At 36.4% G+C, this 20,787-nt stretch overlaps 1 long non-coding RNA gene across 1 annotated transcript in view; it reads left to right on the top strand.

The window, feature by feature from the left end:
- Positions 1 to 228: 228 nt before the first annotated feature.
- The window catches only part of LOC105718035 (uncharacterized), a 164,559-nt gene continuing 144,000 nt past the window's right edge, over positions 229 to 20,787 (top strand). The window contains exons 1-2 of the long non-coding RNA XR_001107650.2: positions 229 to 424; positions 529 to 679. This is a non-coding gene — a long non-coding RNA (uncharacterized LOC105718035). The remainder of the gene's footprint in view (positions 425 to 528; positions 680 to 20,787) is intronic.

Genomic DNA, 20,787 nt, shown 5'->3' with positions numbered 1-20,787 from the left:
GTGAGTGAAGTTGATTATTAAAAGCTGAAAGAGCCAGTGCCCATATACAAACATTGGAATGTAAAGGGTCACCAAGAGTTTTGTCTAGGCCTTTCCTGAGCTTTGAAGCATGGCAAGATAATGAAGAAATTATTAACAGAACCTGTTTAGGATTAAACAAATTTTAATGCAGGTCTGAAGAATTCCCCAGACCTCCATGAACAAGTTTTATTAGTCGTGTAAAGGAACTCCCCAAACCTCCATGATTTAACAAAAGACAAGATAAGGGTGATCACCGGTGGCCTCTGGAACCATTTAGATAAAATACATTTACTGAGGCTCCTGAGGAAGGCCTTCAAGACTCCGACTTTAGTTATAGATTAGAAGTTAATCACTCATGTCTTCAGATGAATGCACACTTACACATAGACATGCAGCTTAGAAGGTATATAAACTTTGGAAAACTTTGTAATTTTGATTTGGTCTGGCAATATTTTCCTGGCTTTCTCCCAGTACCTGGTTATAGGAATAAACTCTCTTCTTTCTCAGATCGTCTGCATCTCGTTCTTGGTCCGTGAGAATAAGCAGCCCAAACCTTGGTTTGGTCTGGGAATGAATCTGGTGAGCCAGCCAGCTGCTGCATTCAGCGGCCAGAGGCTTGCGATGAGACAGTCTTCAAGAGGATCACAGCAGCTGCCAGGTGAGATTTTCCTGGGGATCCCTCATAAGGCCTTTCCATGCACAAAATCACACTTCCTCTCACTACTGGGGAAGAACAGAGATCAGGAGCAGATGCGCTGGAAGGGTGAGTAAAACCAGATCATATGCTGGGAGCCTATTGTTTCTCTATCTGGGGTTGTTAAGCCATTTGTCTGGTACTACCAGGGAAGCAGTAGGACTCGCATCTACACCTGATTTCCATTTTATTAAGATTGGGCTTTGAGTTGGTTTTGAGTCTGTTCTGCCTGAGTGTACTCCCCTTTGTTTTTGTCTGAAATCTGTCTCAGCTTGTTTGCATATGCTGGGAGCCTATTGTTTGTCTATCTGGGGTTGTTAAGCCATTTGTCTGGTACCACCAGGGAACCAGTAGGGCTGGCATATACACCTGATTTCCATTTTATTAAGATTTGGCTTTGAGTTGGTTTTGAGTCTGTTCTGCCTGAGTGCACTCCCCCTTGCTTTTGTCTGAAATCTGTCTAGACTTGTTTGAATATTTGTCTTGTTTCTTTTTGATACTGTCTTGGCTTGAAAATGGGAGTTGTTGAATCCATTCCTGCTCGGAGACCCCTGGGAAGGATCTTGTTGGATTGGAAACAGTTTGGGTATGCACCCATGACTAAAAGGAAATTAGTTTACTATTGTAATAAGATTTGGTCAGTGTACATTTTAGAATTTGAGGACAGATGGCTGACTTGGGGGACCCTGAACTATTTTGTTATTTCTGAGCTAGAGTCATTTTGTGGGTGTTTGGGAAGATGAGAAGAAACACCCTATGTTGAGACATTTATGTTATTACATAATAAGAACGTTAAAGAGAAGAGAGAAGCGAATGGTGCAGTGTCCCATCAAGGTTTGCCCCAATTCTCAGGGAGATGAAGATATAGACTCAGAAAGCCAACACTTGATAAATGTTTGCTTTCTTAAAATAGATTCCAAAATTTTCAACTTGTTTCTACCCTTTATATATGTCATTTATATTTATTTTTATATTGATATTTATTATTTATATATACTTTATATATACTTGTTTATACCCAAGTATGGACTTTACACTTAGCCAATGAGACATGCTTAAAGGACTACTCAAATAATATAAATCTATTTGTTATTATTCTCTGACTTCAGATTCAAATTAGGATAAACCCATGTATCTTGCATTCTACAAGGTCTTGTGTGATCTTGCAGCACGTTACTTCTCCAGCCTTATCTCCAGCCACTCTCACCCTAGTTCACTAAACTTACTGCACACCGACCTTGTGCTTTCTTACTTTTCTGGGGACCTTGTACTTGCTGTTCCCTCTATTCTTCAGATCATTTCTTGATTTGTTCCTCATCTTCATTCAAATTTCACCTCAAATGTACCTGAAAGTCTTACTCAACTGATATGACTAAATTAGAATCCTCAAATCCTTTAATAATCCCAATTATTTTTTATCTATTTCACTGATTTACTTTTCTCTAAAATACTTAACATTATATTACATTGTCTCAAGTGGATATAAAATAAGCTTATTTTTCTTCCTTTTCTCTAGAATCTGAATACTGTGAGGACAAGGATTCATTTTGTTAATTATTATATTTCCAGCCACTATACCTTGCCACTGGCTCTATTGTTTGAGGAAATTAATATTGTGGCTTCAAGGAGATTATTTTACATTAAGTACTTTATAAGCAAAATAAAATTACTTGTTGGACTAGATACTCATATTATTAATGCAATTTATCTTCTCTTCTGAAAGACTTGTTATATTAATTTAATGTGTTAAATTTTGTTCTGCTAAACGTTTTTCTCCTGTCTATGAAGAGAAAACATTCAGATATTACATTCATGCCAGTTTTGAATCTGAATTTGCTTTTTTTGAATGTCACCCTTGAGCAAGTCATTAGACCTGTCTGCATTTTAATTTCCTCATCTATAAAATGGAGACAGAAGACATTCTAACCTCTATACATTATATTTAAGGTTAAGTGAATGAATATCTGGGGAGCTTTTGGCTATAAGTACTAGATGAAGTTGGCTGATTATTACCTTTCAGTATGAAAAAACATTAATTTATATGACATTTAAAAACTAAAATTTAAAGAACCTTTTCTACAAATTCAGATTTAATTGGGATTTCTCATGTTCTCATATCTTCTAAATAAACTCAGTGTAAAAAATGTTTTCTGTGAACTAGATAGGTGTCACTTGATGTGAAAAAATAAACAAAACTAACAGAAGTGATATTAACCCAAAAAAAGCAAAGCATGAGTCATCCATTTCATGAGATAGAAAATTAGGGCATGTTAAGTATCAGTGCTTTATAAAAATAGTCATAGCTAAGAAGAAAAAAATGAAATTTTCTGAGAAAATTCTTTAATGCCTTACAATCTATGAACTCTCTAATCAGTAATTCTATTAGTAAGGGAAGAGCTCTTGTCTCTCCTTGTGGTTGGATTTTATTTTATTATTTTATTATTTTATTCTTTATTGATTTATTGATTGATTATCTGTCAATTAGCAACTAGGCTAACATACAGTTTGAATTTTAGGTTGATTATACACTTTCCTTTCCCTTAAATACACATACTTTGACTTTGGAACTAATTGAACATTTTATATTTATATAAGTTTTGTTATTAAAAGTTGTACAGTGGAGAATGTTGAATGACAGGAGATAAACACTGGTTAGGAAAGATATCCTGAGGGAAAGTCTCATCTGCATAGTAAAAGACTTACTCAAGGTCCACTTTCATACCAAAGAGCAAAAGAGAGACAGCAAGGAGAGGAAGTGCAAGAAAGTGAGAGGAGTGATAGAGAGATAGAGGAAAAGATAAGAGAAATGTGAAATATGGTTTCGAATACATTAACTATACCATATTGTAATATGTGGTCAACAACTTAAAGACTTATTTACATTTCTTAATGTAAATAATTCAAATGCTTCACTCATTCTCCAGTGAAGTTAAGAGTATAACTAAAAAATGGTATTGTTATTCTAATAAGATCTCCTTAAAGCACATGAGGAAGTGAAATAAATGTCCCTCTCAATATATTATCAAACATGTTAGAGAAAAATTCTGAGAATTGTCTTGTTTCAATTAAGCAAAAAAGGATGAAGAAAAACAAACACACAAAATTTCCAGCTACACCTGTCATAATAATGATGCACAATATACCAAATGTCTTCTAAAATTACCAGTTGTCTAATCAATTAAGCAATAGTAAACATAAATTAACAAACTAAATTATAAATTACAATGTATCTTTGCATTGCCAAAAGAATTGTCCAAGTTACAAGACAACTGTTTATTTATAATTAGGAAGAAAATCCCTGCAAAAATATATATTTTTTATATTGTATATTTCATAAATATGGCCATATAATACAAATTATACTTTTATAGTCTTAAAGTTTATAAAGTTTACGCTTTTCAGATGCTTGTCTCACAGAATTCAGTAAAATAAAGATATTTTAATATTCTGATTTAAATATCAGGTAAATGGATCTTAGTGAGTTTACGTAACTTACCTAAAATCAGATAAAAATTTTTAAATTCTAGGACATAATCATAATTTTGTTTTGATTTTCCCCTTAGCCAGTGTGTGTGTGTCTGTGTGTTTGTGTGTGTGTTTGTGAGAGAGAGAGAGAAAGAAGGAGAGAGAGAGAGAGAGAGAGAGAGAGAGAGAACCTGTTTTGGTGTATATACAAGAGAGAAATAAATTTTGGCTAAACCTAAAGAGGTGAGAATAATGATTATGGGCCTAGCTTAATGATGACAAGACATAGAGTATGGCTAAAATATTACATTAATCTAAATGGATGCACCCAGGCTGAATGAGCAATCTGTTCTCAGGGAAGAAACTTATACTGTGCTACCCGTCCTAACAAAATGGAGAAAATAATTCTGTGCAAAGCAATTTAAGTCAAAAATATGTAGAAGACAAGGAGAATAATTTATATCTTTGGAGTACAAAGTACATAGATTAAGTATAAAGCTATGTGTAGATATACAGATAGATAAAAACCATACCTGGGTTATGGAGGAAGTGTTATTTTCCAGAGAATATCAAGGCACATGCCAGGTAACAAGCTAGTGTGACCGAATTGTGGATGATGGGCTCAGGTCACTCCCGGATAGGATATGTTCTTTCAGGCCCTTGGTACCTCACTCATCCAAGAATGAGGGAGAGGACCCCACTGGGCATAGTGTGCTCGTTTAAATATCAGACCCCAAAGAGTTTGGCAGAAAGTGATTGATTTAGGCAGAGAAAGAAAAAAAGGAGAAAGAAATAGATAGGGAGAGAGAGAGCTCCCATGTTGTCATGAGAGAGGATCCAGAAATGGAGTCCACACAGAGGTGGAAGAATGGGACTGTTAACCTGGGAGATATTCCAACCCCATTAAAGTTTTCTGTCCTATGAAAGGAGTTCCTTTAAACTTCTGCTGGAGTGATTGATCTTTGATTTCTGACATCTGATTTGTTGGTTGGCCCACAGTCCTCCCATAGCTTCTCACAGATTTTTCTGAACAAAGGAAGCTCACCTGGGCAGTCTATCTTTCTAAGTACGTGAAAGTAAAGGACCTCTAAGCTCCCAGATGGAGACGTAGGTGGGGGTATGGCACTGGGAAGTTCTGGCCTTTGAAACCATGCCCCCTTGTGGACACAGGAAGAGAAGTTAACACATTCCCTCTCTAGTACCTATTCCCAGACATGTGTCCAGGCCATATTGGATTGTCCAGCCCGTTAGAACCTTGAATTTAATAGTAACTTATAAAGATGTTTTTTTTGTTGTTGTTGTTGCTTTTGACAATGCCTTTCTCTGTCACCAGGCTGGAATGCAGTGTTGCAGTCTCGGCTCACTGCAACGTCTGCCTCCCAGGTTTAAGAGACTCTCCTGCCTCAGCCTCCCAAGTAGCTGGGACTACAGATGCATGCCACCAACCCCAGCTAATTTGTGTGTGTGTGTGTGTGTGTGTTTTAGTAGAGATGGGGTTTTATACCATGTTGGCCAGGATAGTCTCAATCTCCTGACCTCATGATCCACCTACCTTGGCCTTCCAATTGCTAGGATTATAGGTGTGAGCCACTGTACCCAGCCATATATTTTAATAAATTTATGTTGACCTTCCATATTCATTATTATCATCACTGATTATATAACAATATATAATAGAACACAGGTGGCTACTCCTCTCATAGAGTTAGTATTCTTACTAAAAATGAAACCAAAACTAAAAGCCACTAAACTGAAATTTATGCTGATTGTATTAGTTTGTCTCACACTGTTATGAAGAACTACTTGAAACTGGGTAATTTATAAAGAAAAGAGTTTTAATTGACTCTCTGTTTCACAAGCTTAACAGAAAGCATGTAGGAGGCCTCAGGAAACTTAAAATCATGGTGGAAGGTGAATGGGAAGCAAGCACCTTCTTCACACGGTGGCAGGAGAAAAAGGGAGAGCAAAGGGGAAAGTTTCACACACTTTTAAGCCATCAGAGCTCATACAAACTTACTATTATGAAAACAGCATTAGGGGAATCCATTCCCATGATCCAATCACCTCTGATCAGGCCCCTACCACAAAACTGGGGACTACAATTCAATGTGAGATTTGGGTGGAAAAAAGACCAAACCATGTTATTCTGCCCCAGACCCCTCCTAAATCTCATGTCCTTTTTATATTTTAAAACCAGTTATACCTTCCCAACAGTACCCCAAAGTCTCAACTCATTCCAGCATTAACCCAAAAGTCCAAGTCTAAAGTCTAGTCTGAGACAAGGCAAGCCCCTTCTGACTATTAGCCTGTAAAATAAAAAACAAGTTAGTCACTTCCAAGATACAAGGGAGGTACAGGCATTGGGTAAATGATCCAGTTTCAAAAGAGAGAAATTGGTCACCAAAAAAGAAAAAAAAGAGCTACAGGCTCCATGCAAGCCCAAAATCCAGCAGGGCCATTATTAAATCTTAAAGCTCCAAAATAATCTCCTTTGACTCCATGTCTCACATCTAGGCCACACTAATGCAAAGGATGATCTCCCAAAGCCTTGGGCAGCTCTGCCCCTTCGACTTTTCAGGGTACAGCATCTCAGCTGCTTTCATGGGCTGGCATTGAGTGCCTGTGGCTTTTTCAGGTGGACAGTGCAAGCTGTTGGCAGATCTACCATTCTAGAGTCTGGAGGACAGTGGCCCTTTTCTTACAGCTCCACTAAGCAGTGCCTCAGTAGGGACTCCATGTGGGGCCTCTAACTCCACATTTTCCGTTCATACTTCCCTAGCAGAGCTTCTGCACAAGTGCTCCACTCCTGCAGCAGAGTTCTGTCTGAACATCCATGCATTTCCGTACATTCTCTGAAATCTAGGTGTAGGTTCCCAAACCTCAACTATTGCCTTCTGTGCACCCACAGACCCAATCCTACATGGACGCTGCCGAAGCTTATGGCTTGCCTCCTCTGAAGCAACAGCTGGAGCTGTACCTTGGACCTTTTTAGCCACAGCTAGAGCTGGAGCAGCTGAAACACAGGGTACTATGTCCTGAGGTTGCATGGAGCATCAGGGCCCTGGCCCTGGCCAATGAAACCACATTTTCTTCCTAGGCCTCTAGGCCTATGATAGGAGGCACTGACACAAAGGTCTCTGAAACATTCTGGAGGCATTTTCCCCATTGCTTTTGCTATTAACATTCGGCTCTTTTTACTTATGCAAATTTCTGCAACCAGCTTGAATCCCTCCGTAGAAAATAGGATTTCCTTTTCGACTGCATGGTCACACTGCAAATTTTTTAAACTTTTATGCTGTGCTTCCCTTTTAAATAAAAGTTCCAGTTTCAGATTATTTTTTTGTTTGTGCATATGAGTATACACTTTTAGAAACTGCCAGGTCACCTCTTGAAAGCTTTGCTGCTTAGAAATTTCTTCCATCAGATACCCTAAATCATTTATCTCAGGTTCAAAATTCCACAGATTTTTAGGGCAGTGGTGAAATGCCACCAGTATGCTTGTTAAAAGCATAGCAAGAGTGATCTTCATTTCAGTTCCCAATAAGTTCCCTATCTCCATCTGAGACTTCCTCAGCCTGGACTTCATTGTTCATATCATTATCAGTATTTTGGTCACAAACATTCAATAAGTCTCCAGGAAAGTTTCAAATTTTCCCTCATCTTCCATCCTAACATTCCAACTGTTCCAACCTCTGGCCATTACCCAGTTCCAAAGTCGCTTCCACATTTTCACATATCTTTTTTAGCAGTACCTCACTCCTGGTACCAATTTTCTATAGTAGTTCATTCTCACACTGTTATAAAAAACTACCTGAGACTTGGTAATTTATGAAGAAAAGAGGCTTAATTGACTCCGAGTTCTACAGGCTTAATAGGAAGTATAACTAGGAGGCCCCAGGAAACTTACAATCATGGTGTAGGACAAAAGGGAGGCAAGCACCTTAAGCACCTTCTTTACATGGTGGCAGTAGAGACAAAGTGAGAGAGTGAAGGGGAAGCATCATACACTTTTAAACTATCATATTTTTGTAAGAACTCAATATCACAAAACTGCATGGGGAAAATATGCCCCCATGATCAAATCACCTCCCATCAGGTCCTTCCTCCAACATTGTGGACTACAATTCAACATGAGACTTGGGTAAGAACAGAGAACCAACCCATATCACTTATATAAATAGAAGTTTTTGAACTACAGTTTGTAAGAACAAAGAAATTAAAAACTAGTATTTTAATCTATATCCTATCACTAGATTTTTGTTGTGAATAATTATATTCACTTAAATACTATGGCTAGGTTGCTTTTGGTTTCAAGACAAACAAAAGCTTAAACAATAAGACTTTTTAATGATTTTAATTAATGAGATACTTAGATGTAGACAATTTGAGGATTTGTTGAGCTATCTTTTACATGAGAATGGATACTTTTTTTAATTATGCAATCCTTGCCACGTTGGCTTTTTCTACCCACACTCAGTGTTACATGTTTTCAGATGACTCTATTGCATATCCTCCTACAACCATACTTTGAGAAAGAAAATGTGGAACATAAATATGAGTGTTACTTTTCATGGGCTACACATCTTGAATATAGGAGAAAAATTGCTTCCAGAACCCTCTGGCTGACTTATTTTGATGTATCTGTAGATGGAATGGAGGCAGGTGCCTACCCCTTAATTCAGAAGAACTGAGACACTAGCATCTGGCATTGAATTCTTTATGACTGGAAGTAGGCAAAAACTAAGAGAGTTGAAAATACCTGTTTGGATGATAATTGTATTAATCATTATTGCAGTTCATCAGTATTCTGGTACTCTTTCTTCCTGGACCTTATCCCCTGGAAATTAGTCAATATGACTTACTTTATCAAATGAAATATTAGCTGAGTGACATTTGGATGTGACCTATAAATTGAAACAATAAGAATTGCTAGGAAATCCCCTATGTCCTTTTCCGTTGACTGTCACATGCAATGTTCCAATTGCATTTGCGATTGAAAGAAAATTGAGATATTAAGGTTGCTTGTTACTATATCATAATCCAGCATACCTTGACTAATTCAGAAATTTCTCTAACAGCAATAATACTTGTGGCCTGGGGAGGTTCCCAAATTGAGGTGGGAGCTCAACCCCAACTGGTATTCAGGGTCTTAACACCACCCATCTCAAGAAGTAATTTAAGTATGAGTCATAAAATAAAGTATAGATATTTATTGAAAAGTGAAATGTATACACTCAGGAAAGGGAAGTGTGGGCATACTCAAAAGGGAGTTGCACGCAAGGTGGTTTGAGGCTGCTACCTTTATGAATTTCTTAACTAAGGCATGAAATATTCATGAAAATTCCTGGAAAAAAGTAGAGATTTCTCAGAACTGTGATGTCATTCACTTTTACACCAAATATGGTATTCTTGGAGCAGTCTTAGTGCTGGTGGGTGCATTATTTAGTATGCTGATGAGTGTATAATGAGGTCCTAGGTGAAACCCAGGTCAAATTCAGCACCATGTTGAGTCCAGTGAATCTTAGCCTACTTGGTTCATGCCCTGTTTTTGAGGGTCTTATTAGCCCATAGCCTCTGCAGTTATTTCAACAGTTTCCTTGTGCTTAGTCATGTGAAATTGCTGCCTGAAAGTTTCTATTATCTTGTGACCAGTCTGTATTATTCCAGTCTCAGCAAGAAGAAAAGAGAAAAATACGTGGTTTTGCTTAAATGGCAGGTAGTGGGTAGTAAGGCAACTGTTAGAGGGTAGACAGATGGAGACTCATTTCATGTAGTGGCCAAATTCTGTTAACAGTAACTCAGAAGGCAGATCATATAATAATGGTCATGAAGGCTCAAAGGAACAAGTTGGGAAAACAAATGTTAGCAGGTGTGTGTGGGTTTCTGTTGGCCGGTTTTGGCAAGGTATTTTAAGAAGGCAATGAGTTCAGAAAAGAAATGAGTGTCTTGCAAACACAAATAAAAGGGAATAGAATTCAGAAATTCAGGGCCTTGAATGTTAGAAAAGCTGTACACATTTCAGAACCAAACAATGGAGGATAGAAGTGAGAAGCCTTTCAGCAACAAAGGCTAATTTAAAATCAGCCATGTGGCATGTATAAAATTAAATGTGTAGGTGTCCCATCCATGGTTATCAATATCTGAATAGATTGAAGGTGTCAAAGACAAATCCAGACTTAATAAAGACAGACTTTACTCAAAAAGACTATTGTAATAGAGAAAATTCTTTTATTTCAGAAATGCATAAGTCACACAAGGAAACAGAAAAAGACTTCTCTTTTATTGGGAAAGACCACCAGGGTCAGCAGAAACTTTTAAGGGGAAATTGGGCAAGAAAGTATGAATAAGCAGAGAGCATAAGCAGTTATCTGACAGGAAGCATGCCTCCCAGTGGTCAGCTGACTCTTAGAATACTTTACTAAGAGGGGCATGTTCTGCATTTTAATGCTTACTCAAGCTTTGGGGCAACCCAAAATTCAAAGGCCTATGGGAAAGAGGTAAGGATTTCCAAAATTTAGACAAGACAGGGCGAAGGGTAAGGAATAGGCAATTGTGAATATAGGTCAGTCAGTCCCTCCCTGCCCTCCCCCTTGCCCCCTCATTCCCCCACCCCCATTGTTTAAGACAGACTACATTTGTCTTTAAACACGGATGGAATAGAAATCATGAGCTGAGATTGATCAAAGGAGTTTTTAGGGGTTGAGCCCGCCTTCACATTCTTGTTGCCATTAAAGGACTAGCTGTATCTGCCAACATGTTGTTCAACTGTTGTTGGAGGCTCATAAAGATCAGGTTTTTAATGAGAGCTCTGGCTAGGAATGTCATAGAAAAATAATTATTAAATGTGAAATAGAGGAATAATGGCAAGATTTATGGTTCAGCTGGTGCCAGTTAAGAAGATTCTGGGACATTGAAAATATCCTTAATTAGTCAGTAATCTGATGAATTTCCAAGTTTGTGGTCTGTGTATTTTTAGTTATAGCATACATATTAGAGAGGTTTCAGGATCACATGCACAGCAGTTGAAAAGCCAGAATAAATCTAGACGCTTGTAGACATTCACTGGAGTTTCTGTTCTGAATATTTTTAGTTATAGCATATATATTAAAGAGATTTCAGGGAACACATACACAACAGTTGAGAAGTCAGAATCATGCCCAAATCTAGACCATTGTAGACAGCCATTCATTGGAATTTCTGGAGTTCTTAGGCAATGATATTGGTGGCTTTGGTAAGACTTTCTGCAGTCCTAGTTATTTTAGGAGCAAATCATTGAATATGTACAAATTCCAGAAAACTTCCTGACCAGTCCACAGCAGTTGTTGGCACAAAGCTTGCTCATGTATGATCTGCTGCAGTAGTCTTTTAAGTTTACTCTCAATCTCTTATTCTCTTGTTCTAAGGCTTCTTAAGAACCTGGAGGGGAAAAAAAAGGGTCACAGCCTCCTTCTGGGACTGGGAATCTATACCTAAGCTTGCAGCTATAACATGTTCTGTAGATATTTTGATTGTCCAGTGCCTAGGAAACTTGAGAGGTAATAGATTAGTTAAAGGGAGAAAAGATAGCAATTTAGTTAAAAGTTTGATAATGGCTAGTAAGATTAGCCAGATAACAGGATCTAGTACAATTGTCAAGCAGACATCAATAAGCACCATTACCTCAATGCAGTGTGTTTCATTATGAACCAAACAGGATTCACAGGTATAATTGCCCCATAGATTTTCACCTTAGAGTTCACATGAGACCTTTTGATTAGGATGTTATTCTGTCGAAATGGGAAATTTTCAGACTGAGGAAAGACATGTTTGTTGTTTACAAGACAGTCCCAGGCACAGCAGGCAAAATTATGTGTAGGATCATCTTTAAGATTCATATAACAAGGCAATGTACTCTTATCCCCCGTAATAATACTGTAGTATTTGTATTGATGGAAAAGTAGGGGCAATAGCAAATACTTAAGCCCACAAAAAGGCCTTTGGTAATGTTGTGGTGGAAGTATAGACTGCTCTGTTGAAAAGTATTGATATTGAGGAAGATTCCTTTTGAAGTCTAAAGGTAAAAGCTGAAGGGCTCCAAACTGATAATATAAAAAATAGGGGATTATTTTGCTAGGACTTCTGTAACAAAAAGCTGCATAATGGGTGCCTTAAACAATATAAATTTATTTTCTCACACTTCTAGAGGCTAGAAGTCTAAGATCAAGATGTTGACAGGGTTTGTTCCTTCTCAGGACCATGAAAGAAACATTGGTTCAAGGCCTCTCTCCTAAGCTTATAGATGCCATCTTCTCCCTGTGTCTTCACATAATCTTTCCTCTGCACAGATCCCTGTCCAACTTTCCTCTCTTATAAAGATACCAGTCACTGTGTAATTGGGTCCATCCTCACTACTTTTTTTTCCACTTAATTACTTCTGTAAAAATTCTATAACATCTTTATGTACAATCATATTCTAAAGTGCCAAGAGTTAGAACTTCAGCATCTGAATTTTTGGAGCAAGATAAAATTCAACCCATAACAGATGCCCTTAAGCCTAAGACTGGTATAGGAATTTGGAAGGAACTTGAGGCTTCCCAAGGAAAAAGGAGTATATAGTCAGCAAGTAAGAGCAAGGTTTTGAGATTGTACTACACATAGAGTAAAAGAATGCCCATAGATTCTGGGGTTCTTATAGAGTACTGAGATGGAGTAATTATTAAAGAAGCTTTTGTGAAGAGGAGAAGGAACTACAAGGACTCACTATGGAAGTCTGCAGTTACAATGAGGAAAGTTATATGGACAGCAAAGGTGACAATGGAGGAACAGAGGAGAAGCAACAAGGTAGAAATCTATACAGGAAGGACAGTCTCACAGTTTTGTTCCAACATGGTTGGTAAAGCTGACTGTTGTGATGTCTGTCATCTGCTTGTGGGAAGTTATTGGGAAAGCTGTCTAATTTGTTGTGTAGACATTGTATTCTAGAAGGCTGAAAAGACAGAGCATGCATTAGCTTAAGGTTTCCAACTGAGTTGAACTTCTATTCAGAGTAGCTTTTTTTTTTTTTTTTTTTTTTGAGACGGAGTTTCACTCTTGTTACCCAGGCTGGAGTGCAATGGTGCGATCTCGGCTCACTGCAACCTCCGCCTCCTGGGTTCAGGCAATTCTCCTGCCTCAGCCTCCTGAGTAGCTGGGATTACAGGCACGTGCCACTATGCCCAGCTAATTTTTTGTGTTAGTAGAGACGGGGTTTCACCATGTTGACCAGGATGGTCTCGATCTCTTGACCTCGTGATCCACCCGCCTCGGCCTCCCAAAGTGCTGGGATTACAGGCTTGAGCCACCGCGCCCGGCCCCAGAGTAGCTTTTTTATCCTTTTAGTTTAGAGGCATAAACCCAAGGTTGGAATTCCTGGAATTCGCAAAAAGACTGTTTCCGATAGAAGTAAAACTTCCTTATCAACGTTGGCAGAAGAGACGATTTAGTTTCTTTTTCCGAGGTTAAATGATCTTGTAAAGGGCAGAGACTAAATTTCAGGTGAGAGAGCCAAGTGGCCATCTGGGTGTCTCCAAAGTATATCTGGGAAGATAAAACTAAAAACTCCAACTTGTTTCCAATTGTTCTTTCATGTTAAGGGGCTTTAAACTGAGAGGTTCTAAGCTCATTAGTTAGGGGCTCAGTTGGTAAGTGTAGTCAACTTGAATCCTCGATTACTTACAGATGGATGCACAAGAAGAGCACATGGCTGGTTTTAGCAGTTCAGCTGTGGTCATTCCTTATCTAAGGCTTTCTTCCTTTACAAAGAGTTTCAAGGATTCTGGATCCTGTGCTTGTGAACCTACCAATGAGCACAAGGCTGAGCCCAAAAATATAACACAAATGAATAGGTTTTGGACTGCAGATATGATTGCAACTTTACTACTTATACCTCAGAATTAAATTTATTCTCAAATATCTATACTTTACATAGGGCATAAATTACTATGGCTGAGGTTTTGTAAATAAAGCCTAGTGACCCATTAAGAAGTGTACAGATTTTTCTTTTTATCCTTATACCTATATGACAGAACTATAAATAATTATTAACACATAATCCTAATTTTAGATAAAATATTTTATTCCATCTTGCATAAATGCAGCCTATGAGACAATATTATTAGATGCTATTTTCCTTTTTGCCCATTACTGTAAGTTTTGCTTCTCTAGGCTTTTCCTTCTAATTCCTCTTCCTCAAAGGAACACTTTGAAAATTAGTTGCATTTCTGTAAATACAATTTAGATTCCTTAGGGAGCAAGCACTAGGAAAATGAAATGTGTAATATGTTTATTCAGTAAATTGTTACATTAAATCATAATATACAAAGATGTTTATTGAGTTTGCAAAGTATAGAAACCACAAATTTATCATCTTAAAATAAAATCTTATAAAAATAATTTAGGAGGAAATTGGCCACTATTAATATTACCTTTTTAAATCCTCTACTTTACTGTTAGCAGATGTCCATTTATATTTGCAATTCCAATAATATAACTTACATTCAATTGATTATATCTTAATTTTGTTATATTGGCTATTCCCCATAATAGATATTATATAGAGAGTAATTTTTTTTTCCTTTCACAAACACAATTATTACAATTTCCTAGCTTTATAGATACTTCTGATTTATGATGTCTGACTAAATAGAATGGGCTCTCTTACTCCTCAAATTGAAATTATAGAACAAACTTAAGTATACACTGTAGTATTGAAAAACAGAATATTATCATGAACAAATCATAGACATGAAAATTTTTCCATGCATAAAACTCATAGAATCAATAAAATAGTAAACCCAATAGAGCTGACTAATTTACAACCTCATGTCATCCAAAGACCTCAGAATAAAGTCGTTTGTATCCTGAGTAGTGGCCAGAATAACTCAGGGTCTGAGATGAGAAATGGGTGCTGGAGTCGTAGTACAATTACTTGGTTAATTAATTAAATGGCTTTAAAGTAACTGATTCAGCCTTTCCTCTTAGAATTCCCAGTGCGCAATGTTTTCTACAGGACCGAAGCCACAAAGGCTAATACCACAGGCTACTTCCTAAAGAGACAATTTTGAAATAGGACATGTTGATGTCAGAGAAGAAGTGAAATAACATAAACCACTGTCAAAGCAAAGAAACCACATCCAGCATATCATCTCACTAACAGAAAATTTGCTTAGCCACACATATAGCGATGGCTCTTACAGGAATCTTTATTTGTCCTCGGGGGACAAAAATTATCATCTACAGATAAATGAACATAATTAAATTAGCAGTACTAGATAAATTAGATTATAAATAAAAATGATATGACCAGTGTAACCTGGAAAAATATATACAAATATATAAAATATAAATGTATATGCACATAACTATATTTAAATCATTTAAATAAGATTAGAGTATGAAACTATTTAATACAAAACATAGATAATCACAGTCTTATTGTTTTTACCTTTTCCATGATAAAGAAAAGTATGTTAATAATCTACTCTTGATTTTTTAAAAATCTTCATAATTGCTTAAACTTTTCAGAAAATAGAGATTTCAATTTAATTTTTAAATATACTTATTTGTTGTTGTTTTAGAGACATGGTCATATTATGTTGCCCAGGCCAGAATGAAGTGGCTATTCACAGGTACGCTCATAGCTCATTGCAACCTGGAACTACTGGACTCAAATGATCTTCCTGTCTTAGCCTTCAAAGTAGCCAGGACTACAGGCATGTGCCATAGCATCTGGCTTCAACTTAGTTTTTAATAGGATAATATATTATGAAGATAACCAATAGAAATTATAAACCTATTATTAGAGCTTAAAATTACTCCAGAAACAAATAGTCTGTATAATTTGGGTGTGGTTTCTCAAAGAGCTGTCATTAGAAATAACTTTTGGAAGAAAAGCTTTATAATGCTGAATAGCATTTACCTTTCCTTAGCTGTAAGGGAAGGAACAATTTATCACTTTTGCCTTACTAAGAATTCCTTCACAAGGAAGTAAGCAAGTCTGTGGCTTTCAAAGCCATAAAGTGCTGAGATTCAATTAGTTAGCAATGAGTGTCAAATATACTATGACTAGGAAACTGAAAACATAAAATATGGAGAGAGAAGGGCAGAATCAGTCTACAAACTAATGGATGGCAGAAATGGAATACTTTATATACATAGCCTTCAAAAGCCTGCCAAGATTTAAGTAGCCAGATTGTATTCTGATGAGGATTAACTTTAAGCTTCAGCCTTGTCATTGAATATTCAAACAGAGACTTTTAAAAAATACTTTATTTTTTAGAGCAGTTTAAGATTCACAGCAAAAGTCAGAGGAAGGTACAGAAATACATCATTTATCTTCTGCCCCACATGATAACCTTCATTATTATCAACATCCCCTACTAAAATGGCACATATGTTACAATTGATCAACCTACATTGACACATCACATTTAAGCTTAAAATGTGACATTAGGAGCTGGAGAAAACAGAGTTTCTATACATAATATTTTGGGATAACATGTGATGAGGGGTGGTTTTTGTTTTTATTCCTGAATGGAAGGACTTGGAAATCAGAAATAGAGGAAGAGTCAGAGAAGGAAAGAATGGAAAGCTAAGAAATAAGAAATGAAACTTGAACTTGATTTTAGAAATTATCATTTGCAAACCATGACTTTCTAAAAACTACTTAATGGTAACGCTTAAGGTAAAACTTAATGGTAAAATTCAGTTGTTTCTTGCCTAAAGATCTGTCTGGCTGGGCACAGTGGCTTAAGTCTATAATCCCATCCCTTTGGGAGGCCCAGGCAGGAGCTGTCTCAATCAATCAATCAATCAATAAATAAGGTGTTTCTGATGTTGAAGTGACTGGTAATTGTGAAACCCTGGTTTTAAATTCAAGCTCTGTGACATATTAGCTACATGATCCTAGGAGAGCGCCTTAACCTTTCTTTGTTTAATCCTTTCATATATAAAGTGATGATACTATTAGGACATAATTTCATAAGATTCTTGTATGAACTAATGGATCTAATAGATTTAAAAATCTAAAATCAATGCCCCCAAACATTGAGAGGAAATGCATTCTGCTTTTACTTCCATATATTCTCTTGAACTGAGCTTGCAAAGCAACCACTTTTTTAAATGGTCGAACTGAGGGATACTTTGCAGTAGGTTTGGGGAAAGCAGATTGTCATTTTATCTTTCCCTTGGCATCACTACTGGGAAGAGAGGATCCTAAGCCTCTGACTACTTTCAAAGCCTTATTTGTTTAATGGCTGTTGTTCTTAGATGTATACATAGTCTGTACTGTATCACTATGCTAAACTTTTCCTACAGTAACTTCAGTGGTTCCTCTTCCTTGAATGCAAAAATGTTGTGATTACAACAGTTATCTTGTATGACCGAGATAGCTGTGGCCATGATGCCCTCTTTAAAAAATCTAAGCCTGAAATATTAACTTACTGTGTGATAATTTGACCATTTGATATGGAAATACAGATAATTCATAAGTCTGACAAAATTTCCTGTGATGTTTCATTAGGAAGATGAGAAAGTGTAAAATTTCACAACACAGATATTTCACATATCGCCTTTCCGTGGATCTCTGTTTATATACAGAAACACAACCCATCAGCAGTTTTGTATTGATGAGTCTGTGAGCAATACAAAATGTCTGTGACTGAGCCAAAATGCAGCTAATACCAGGCTAATACATGCAGTAGAAACAACTGATACCTATCTAGAAATTTGTTTTAAAGGACATGTTTTTTAAAAGATTTTGCTTACTTAAGTGCTTTCTGTTCTTTAACTTGTTTTTAAAAAGTGAGGGATGGACTAAGTACAGAGTTGGTAGTAATGTTAATAACCACACTACAGAATTTACTTTTGGCACCAAAATATTAAGTTTCCTGACACACAAGGTCTAAGAAAACCAAAATATTATCTCCTATCTGGTTTGAATAATTCTTATGTACCAGTTAATATCTAAATACTACTGACAGAATTAGACCAAATATTACATATATGATGTTGATTTTCATAGCCTGAGGAATTTGTATGTACCTAGCTGTGGTGAATTTTAGAACAGATAAATAGATAGGTAGATAGTAGATACATTGGTAGATAGATAGGTAGATAGATAGATATGATAGATGAACAAAATGAAAAATAAATAAGATATTCAGAGTAAAAGGAAAAGAAAGCAGTTAAAGATAATATGTGCTGGGCACGGTGGCTCACGCCTGTGATCCCAGCACTTTGGGAGGCCGAGGCGGGTGGATTACGAGGTCAAGAGATCGAGACCATCCTGGTCAACATGGTGAAACCTCGTCTCTACTAAAAATACAAAAAATTAGCTGGGCACGGTGGCATGTGCCTGTAATTCCAGCTACTCAGGAGGCTGAGGCAGGAGAATTGCCTGAACCCCGGAGGCGGAGATCGCGGTGAGCCGAGATCGCGCCACTGCACTCCAGCCTGGGTAACAAGAGCGAAACTCCATCTCAAAAAAAAAGATAATACGTTATGGGAAGATCTATGCGTAGAAAGGAATTGAATCTCAAAGTTCAAAGTTTTACATAGCATTTCAACTATCTTAGATGCTATTCCACTCTGGGCTTTTCCATGGATCACCTTGGAATAACCTCTATAGTATTGAGCTTCCTGCATCCAAGTCTTTGAAAGTTATTTAATTGTGGATGTTATCAACCTGAAAAATCTATGTGCTAATGCTATATTACCACCAAATACTAAGTACGATATTGCATACATCAGTTGTGAACATCAGATGTTGTGAGTATCATTTTTTCCTGTGAAAATATGGAACCACCTTAGGGAAAGAACCTGAATTAAAACTGGTTCATATGAGAGTAAATTGAGGGATTACAGATTCAAAGCAATACCAGTGGATAATTTTTGCTTCCCTCATTATGTACAATTTAATTGATGATGAAGCTTTATCTCAGTACCCAACTAGAATCGTATTAGTTTGGAAAATTATTGAAGGACAGATGGCCCAATGACCTGAAATAATTAAAAAAGCATCTCTGGGTGTCTACTCCTGACCATTTTTTATCATTTCAGGTGCGGTAACTGTATCGTGTGACTAGGTAAATAGATTTTGCTTAATAGAATTATAAGCTGCAAACCACTTAAAACTTGGGATACACAGCCATGCTGGAAAGTTTGATAACTTCTTGTAAGGTTAAATGTACATTTGGCATAAGATCGGACAACTATACTCTTGAATATTTATTATAAGAAAATGAAAAATTATGCCCACACACCTATACGTAAATTTTCACAGAAGTTTTATTTGTAGTAGTTGAAATCTAGAAACAACTCAAATAACTCCAAAGGGTGAACATATAAACAAACATTCAAACATTAATGATACATCCCTACAATAGAATACTCAGTAATAAAAAGGAACAAATTATAGTTACATGTAACAACATGGATAGATCTCAAGGACTTTATGTTGAGTGAAGAAAAGACAATCTGAAAAGGCTATATACTATATGATTCCATTTATATAATATTATCCAGCTGACAATTAATAATGATGGAGAACAAATCAATAGTTGCCAGAATTTAAGAGAAGGGAGATGTTTACAGAGCAGTAACATGAATGCTGAAGACTCCATCCTAATTATGGTGGTGGCTACATGAATTAATATATGTAATAAAATTTCATATAAGTACATATTCTCCTTCAAAAAGTGAGTTCTTGTAAAACTAGTGAAATCCAGTTGAGATAATAGCAGTATACTAATGTAAATTTCCTGGTTTTTATAATATACTGTAGTAAGGTAAGATACTTATCATTGGGGAAGCTTAAAGAGAAGCACAGATGAACTCTCTGTATGTGTTTTTTAACTCTCTTATGACAAGGAACTCTTATAAAGTAAAAAGGAAGTATACATATTTTGAATATATCTTCCCAAAACAATTTTATTTTAGAATAATTGGTCTGAAACTCCTTTTTCTGAATCTTACTAGATTTGGGTATTAGTTAGTAATTGACACAATTTCAAGTTTATGGTAATAAAAACAAGTCATAAGTATATGAGCTGTTTTTTTCATTTTGTTTTTCATAAATAGGTGGCAAAAGTAGGATGGAAGACCCCAAATATTATATAATGCTTATGTACTATCAAGTTGTTCAGATAATGAAATAGATACTTCCTGGGTGTTGGTGGGAATATACTATTTCTAATATATTACAGCATAAAAATGCTATGGGAAAAAAATTTGTCATGATCAAAATATTGATGGATATGGAAAAAAAGGAATTGTTAGATAATTTCTGAAGATCATCTTGGTATATCTCAAATTTTGCATCTGATTGTTGATTTGATTTAAAATGGAATTTCACTGAAATTATTTCATGATTTCAAAGGTTATTCTTTCTAAATAGTTTAATCCACTGGGATTATCTGATGTACATCTTTATGGTTATAACAGTAGTCTTTGTCTAGAACCATGTTGGGTTGTGTGTGTGTGTGTGTGTTTGTGTGAGTGAATGGGTCCAGAACTGTCTAATCAACTATTATAGTAAGAAGGAATGTAGTTCTCCATCGAAACTAGTCCTGTGGAAATCAATCCAAAATTTC

This window comes from Aotus nancymaae, unplaced genomic scaffold (genome assembly GCF_030222135.1).
Source record: "Aotus nancymaae isolate 86718 unplaced genomic scaffold, 86718_ANA_hifiasm-v0.15.2.pri h1tg000003l, whole genome shotgun sequence".
NCBI classification, from domain to species: domain Eukaryota; kingdom Metazoa; phylum Chordata; class Mammalia; order Primates; family Aotidae; genus Aotus; species Aotus nancymaae.
This window is presented reverse-complemented; position numbering and strand designations above follow the sequence as displayed.